The 7342-nt window shown below is 39.5% G+C and overlaps 1 protein-coding gene across 1 annotated transcript in view; it reads right to left on the reverse strand.

The window, feature by feature from the left end:
- The window catches only part of LOC111819585 (amyloid-beta A4 protein-like), a 39184-nt gene that overhangs the window by 31251 nt on the left and 591 nt on the right, over positions 1-7342 (reverse strand). The window lies entirely within an intron of this gene.

Genomic DNA, 7342 nt, shown 5'->3' on the forward strand with positions numbered 1-7342 from the left:
TAGAGCACAACAGTAAACTTTCAAAAGTTGTTTTTCTTTCTAATGACTCACGTTACTTAATGACACCTGAATAGATCTCCAGTGAAAAAAGGCAAAATTAAAGATTTAATGAGAAAACTCATCCCGTGCTATCATAACCTTTATTCCAGATAAAACAGAAGTTGCTAAAAAGTCCTAGGAAGAAGCCTTAATTGCAAGCACAATAATTAAAATGAGAAGATGCAACCAGATTAGAGATGAGTCAACAAAAGCCATTATACTTTCTTCTTTTCCAAATTTGATGGAAAAAAAATCAATCTTCCCAACTCATCTCCCTTCACAAACTTTAGAAAGCAAATCAAGCTGGAGTCCATATGATGAGGGCCAATGTGGAGCCTGGGCCAGGGGACCAGAAAAAAACCAAACCCTTTGCCGTCGAGTCGATTCCGACTCACAGTGATCCTATAGCACAGAGTGGAACTGCCCCATAGAGTTTCCAAGGGCCGCCTGGTGGATTTGAATGGCCGACCTTTTGGTTAGCAGCCATTAACTCTTAACCACTATGCCACCAGGGTTTCCGGGGCAAAGGGAAGGAGGCAGAATCACGGGTATTGGCAGATGACCGAACCAGGTTTTCCTGCTTAACCAAATAAGAGGGAGCTTACCTTCCAATTCCTTCCCCACCCAGGAGTCTACAGAATTATGTAATCTCTACCCACCCAACAATCCAGCCTGAAACAAATGTAGCTCCCAGATGCAGTCTTAGAAATAAAAAAAATGTAAGCATTATCAAGGACCTTTCTAAATAGTGGTGATCAATGCTGTTTAAACTTGGTTGAAGATAGTAAGAATGGAGATACTTTCTTTTAATTGGGCAATATGCTGTTTTTTAAAATAAATTTTCCCACAAGAAGTTATTAATACTGTATAAAGCTCATAAAAGCACAACCACCACTAGATAAATTAACAATCACTCTGTGAGTCCTTTCAAGACATTGGACTTTTTTTCAATCATCACCGCTAATGGAAGATACACAATTTTATGTACTGATTTCATTGTCCTTTTTTCTTTTTTCTGATGATAAAACCAACTAACTTATGATAGAAATCAATAAGAAAAAGCCTTAAATAAAATGAAAAACAGTTGTAATGCCACTGCTTGGATAGAGATACTAGCAAACTTTCTCTTTTCCACGCATATTTTCTTTCACATAGTTGAGACCAGACTCTGTACACTGGTTTTGAAGTTTGGTTAACTTGGAACATTCGAAGGTTCCACATGGGAGATCACATTAAAGGAGTCTGATGTCTTCCAAGGATAATGGCTGATGAGCATTCCCTGATTAAGGAATGCCCAGCGATTCTGGTCATTCTTTACGAAATCATTATGCAGACAATCATTAAAAACATAGACCATTCAAGAATTTGCATCCCTCTAAATGCAGAGGCCGGGCTCATCAAGCATCATTCCCATCATAGTGTATGAGCAGCCACAGAACACGCATCTGCCAGGACTTCAGAAGTAACAGGATCGATGTAAGGAGGCCCGGTGGCAAAAAAGCTGAGCGCTCAGCCCCCGACACCCTGTTAACTCAGTACTGAAGTCACTGTTGAGGTCCACCCTTCAGCCAAAGATTAGACAGGCCCATGAAACACAGTGAGACTAAATGGGCACACCAGCTCAGAGGCAAGGACAAGAAGGCAGGAGGGGACAGAAAAGCTGGTAATGGGGAACCCAAGGGTGAGAAGGGGAGAATACTGACATGTCGCGGGGTTGGCAACCAATGTCACAAAACAATATGTGTATTAACTGCTTAATGAGAAACTAACTTGCTCTGTAAACCTTCGTCTAAAGTACAACTGAAAAAAAAAAGAAATGTAATTTTAAAAAATGACTTTGTAGAATTAAAAAAATGGTTAAGCACTTAGCTGCTAGCCCATAAGTTGGCCATTCAAACCCACTGGCTGCCCCGTGGGAGAAAAGGAGTTGGCAACCTGCTCTTGTACAGATTACAACCTTGGAAACCCTATGGGGCAGTTCTACTCTGTCATGTAGGTACAGTGGTTAAGAGCTTGGATGCTAACCAAAAGACTGGCAGTTGGAATTCACCAGCTGCTCCCTGGAAGCCCCATGGGGCAGTTCTACTCTGTCCTATAGGGTTGCTATGAGTCGGTTTTGTCTTTATGAGCCAGAATCAACGCAAAGGCACACAACGACAACAGGATCTATGTAGTGAAGAGGACAGCAAAGACTGGAGGAGCCACCAGTGCTAACTTGCTATCACACTAGATTACTGTGCTAGGATACAGATCCCTAAAGTCTACAGTCCACTACCCATCTGCCAGTTTGTCATACTGTAGTGGGCTGCATGTTGCTAAGATGCTGGAAGCTATGCTACCAGTATTTCAAATACCAGCAGGGTCCCTCATGGGTAATTTGGCTTTATCGGAGCTTCTGGATTTAAACAGACTAGGAGGAAAGGCCTGGAGATCTACTTCCGAAAATTAGCCAATGAAAACCCTATGGATCACAACAGAATATTGTCCGATATAGTGCTGGAAGATAGAAGACATCATATTAGGTAAAGTAGAAGGTCAAAGACAAAAAGGAAACGCTCAAAGAGACAGACTGACACAATACTCACAACGATAGCCTCCAACATACCAACGATAATGAAGATGGCCCAGGACTGGGCAATGGTTCATTCTGTTATACACAGTCGCGTGGATTGGAGCCAGCTCCATGGTAACTAACAACAACAAAGTCTACAGTGATGCTCTCCCACCCACCGCCATTCCTGCAGTTAGGTGAAGTCCTATGTAACATTCTTAACTACTCTTCTTCTCTGTGATTTCTCTCAAGAGAATGGTCTAGCATAAATCCAAATAATTGCCCCGGTACAGTATCTATCAGTGTACAAATACATCCTTCTCACACTAAAGAAAATGAAGACTACTGTAGATGATTCACAGAAAAACAGCAACCTAGAAAACAAGGCATGCTTGTCCTAAAATTTTACTTAAACAATAAAATTCATAATCAAGATCAGGCACTAATGCCTTCAACTTCTCATCTGGCCATATCTGAACAGTTTCCTGGTCATTAGTACTTCAGTGTTTGGAAAGTTTTCAATATAAAAAGAAATAAATTGATATTTAAAGTAGTAATTCTTTAACTTCTAATTCCACTTCTGGATTAAGCTATGAACCCAACTTTGTCCCGCTAAATCAGCAGTCATTTATATTATGTCTTTGCTTTTGCGGTCAGAGACAAAGCAGAAGAGCGTCGATTTCAATAGTGATCTATTACACTCTGAAGCGTGTTCATTCCAGTGGAAAGAGGCTGAAAACTTTGCAAAGAAAATATTCCCCTTGAACCATGGTGTGCTTGAATCCCACACGAGAGAATTAGATCGTACACTCGGGTTGCAGGGGCATTACCAACAGACACGGGTGAAACGAGAAAGCTGACTTTCCCTCAAGGGAAACCATCTACTCCATGGGAAGAAAAGGGCAACAGCCACCTAATACACTTTCCCCATCTCTGCAAGGCACACGAGATCCTGTAGAGCAGGAATGCCCAGAGCAAACACATGATTTAGAGAAAACTATGCCAGCGTAGCACTGAATTCTGCATCAGAGGGAGAGGTCAGGAAGGTTGCATGCCAAGCATAACGGGCATTTTTCTCTCTTCAAGCTTTGTTTTGATTTTTAATATGCTTAATGTTTAAGACAATCTTATTCTGTTTTCTACACAGCGCCTTTGTGAGAATTATCTACAGTAAAATAATCTCTAAAGGATATATTTGGATACAGAGAGAGATTTTAGAGGAAAACAGTAAATCTTTGTTCCAGCAGCGAGGTAATATGTAAGAATGTTATCTAAGACTTTACCTGAACCTAAAAAATTGGGGAAAGCGTGAGACAAGGCAAACGTCTTGGTTCTACATTTGGCACCCTTGCGATTGTTAGAATTTTACTAAGTTTCAAAGCAGTTTCATTATTACTACTCTAAAATAGAACATATTATCACATGGAGATCTATCCTGTATCACAGTGTCTCCTTTATCAACACAACACCTACAGGATTTTTTTTTTTTTTTTTAAAGTATCATTTATTGCCTCTAATTCACAGCCTTTGCCTCTAAAATTTAATTTTGTAAATCAGGTGGACATTTGCTCTAATACAAATTTTTGGTTATACTGCAAGGAACACTGGATTAAGAATCATACTGGATTACTGTCCTGGGCTCCATCTTGATTCTACCATTTATAAGCTTTGAGAGTTACAGCATGAGATCCAACCACTGACTCTCAGTATTTATGCCTGTGAAATGGGAACAACAAACACTGACTTTATATTTGCCTTATGCAAATATAAAGGGCTTGATACCACTATGAATAAGAGATTAGGAAATCTAGGGAGCGGAGGGGAAGGAAAGAGAGTATCAGTAAAATGATACATTTTGAAGTGGTTCTCGCTTTCTTTTTTTTTATTATTCATTTTAGGAAAAAGAAACTCATTTAAAGTACGAAATAACAGATGTTTTGCCATTGAGATCTTAAAATATACATTAGACAAAGTTCAAATCATTTTCAGTGTTCACAAACTAAACTGTAAAATCATAAATGATGAGAAAGTTGCATTCTTCAGGTTGCAGAAAAGCTACACTCGTAATCAGCTTCTGTGATAAGGGGCAATTTATTATAAAATTACAGGAATATTTCAAAGACCCGATCTCCTTCTCCCTCCTCCACCCCTGTCTGTCTCTCTTCTTTCTCCAGACTAGCCTTCTGTACTCCCAGTTCATATGGAAGAAAATGGACGCCAACACAGCCTCCACCTAAGAGAGAGTATCCCAACCAAGTCCCAATTCTAAATCGCTAAAAGTGAGTCTCAGGTTGTTCCAGTTTGAATCAGGTTTTCAACATCTAATCCAATCAACTGTGGCAGGGGCTGGGTCATGAAGCAGTTCTCTTTCCATTGTGATTAAAAACATAAGGTGAGGACAGGTCATTAGCATAACATTTCTATCAAACAGGCGCTTTCCAGGTGTTAACTATTAAAGGCCTAATTATTTCGGTTAGTCTTTCTTTATGACGCACAATGGATTTTATCACAATAAAAACAAATGCTTTGCCATAGGAAACCCTGAAGTTGTAGTGGTTAAGAGCTATAGCTGCTAACCAAAAGGTAGGCAGTTGGAATCCACCAGTCGCTCCTTGGAAACCCTATGGGGCAGTTCCACTCTGTACTATAGGGTGGCTATGAGTCAGAATCGACTCGATGGCAACGGGTTTGGTTTCGGTTTGGTGTAATCATAATATTATCATAAAGCCTTCTGACAGCATGTTTAGATCTTAGGATATTTTATACATCATTTATTCCTTTCTGCAATGGTTTTTCAGTTGCAGTAACTTTTAATTCATTCTTGTCATGAAGAGTAGCGATTTTTAGAGGTAGGGGTGCAGAGAGTAGGGGCACGGAGTGGCTAGCAGAGAGGATACAATCGACTTTGAGTTAAATGATATTTGCCAAGACTAGTGGCACAAGTTAGTGAATTACAATCTTTAACTTTTAGTCAATTCTGACATAAACAATTCTTAATAGAATTATGACTGTCACTCAGGGATGCAGGAAGAGATAAATAAAATTATATTTTATCATGAATTCACTTATGAAACATGACTGAAGTTCTAAATGTCGTCTTGGGTACAGTATCTAAAATGTTATAAGTCATAATGAATGAAAGTAATGAATTAAATGAAGTGGTACTTGATCTCACTAAAATTATGTTCAAAAAAATGTATATCTGAAAAACTCCATAGAATGGGCGAGAATCAAAATTTAAAAAATGATAAAAAAAAGGCCTGTCGCACCTAATTAACTGATTATGTTCTACCTCCTAATTTGTACTGAACTGTATGGTGGCACAGTGGCTGGTAACCGAAGGGTCGGTGGTTCGAACCCACCAGCTGCTCTGCAGGAGAAATATGCGGCAGTCTGCTTCCGTAAAGATTACAGCCTGGGAAACCCTATGGGGCAGTTCTACTCAGTCCTTAAGAGCTGCTATGAGTTGGAATCGACTCAACAGCAATGGGTTTCTTTGTTTTTTTCCCTTTTGTATGTTCTCTGTGCAGTATTTCTTGGTGTGACAGCTAACTTGGTTTGAAATACACAGGTCCTTGAGACATAAGGTCCCGGTATTTTCTTCAAGTAGGAGTTGTGTACCTAGTCTTTAAATGTTACTGAGTCTGATCGTATTAACTCTTCGCTTCTTGACCAGTAAGAAAGAAAAGGGCGACAGGCCTGGAGAGCATTTAAGAACAAGGAATAAGGAAGAAGAAGGAAACTCTTAAATTATCAAAAGTTTATATCTGGTTTTCCACAACTTTCTCATCAATTACAACCTCGTGAGTACTTAAACCCACCAAACAAAATCCTCATTCTAACACCCAATGCTTTCTATTTGTTTTCACTAATGCCTGGGTATGACCAGTATTATACTGATTTTTTGCCCAACTATTATACTGATGGAGCCTTCGTGGCGCAACGGTTAAGCGTGCAACTGCTAACCAAAACGTTGGCAGTTCAAACCCACCCAGCAGCTACACGGGAAAAAAGACCTGGCGATCTGCTCCCATAAAGATTACAGCCCAGAAAACCCTACGGGGCAGTTCTACTGTGTCACATGGAGTTATCATGAGTCAAAATTGACTCGACAGCACCTAACAACAACGATTAACCGATATCCAGAATCCTCAACAGTTATCCTTGCTTTCTAAGTTTTCGTTGAGACTTATTTTTAATGATCCATTTTAGTCTTTAGAGTCAGTTGTCAAAATACATATTAATATTTGCCCAAAGCCTCCATATAGAGACTTCTATGTCCTTATCTGATAAATAAGAGACTAGTACAAAATACCTAGATGTTAGCTATCAGATCAAAGACAGCCGATCTCTGCAGTACCTAGCTGCATAAAAATATCAACCGAGAAGAGACTCAAACCCAAGTCAGGTTAAACATGGATGACGACAGTGTCTCCAGAGGGAAAAAAATACAATACCACATAATATTACTCAATTTTAAAAACAAAAGGTAAAATTTGAAATCAGCGAGAGAAACACACAGTCAACCTTATGATCAAACTGTTTCCTCCAGTTCGATCTAAGCAGAAAAATAAAACCCCCAACTCCAACTATCACCAAATATGAGGAGTATTCGTTGTTGTAGGAAAGAGATTACTTTTAAAACCTGGAAGAATGCTAGAGCTTCATATTAGCTTCATTCTTCTGTGAAGTCTCTAGGAAGAGACACACAAGGCCCCAGTTCCACAATTCAAGACATTTAGTGTCCATGAG

This window comes from Trichechus manatus, unplaced genomic scaffold (assembly GCF_000243295.1).
Source record: "Trichechus manatus latirostris isolate Lorelei unplaced genomic scaffold, TriManLat1.0 scaffold00012, whole genome shotgun sequence".
Taxonomy (NCBI): Eukaryota; Metazoa; Chordata; class Mammalia; order Sirenia; family Trichechidae; genus Trichechus; species Trichechus manatus.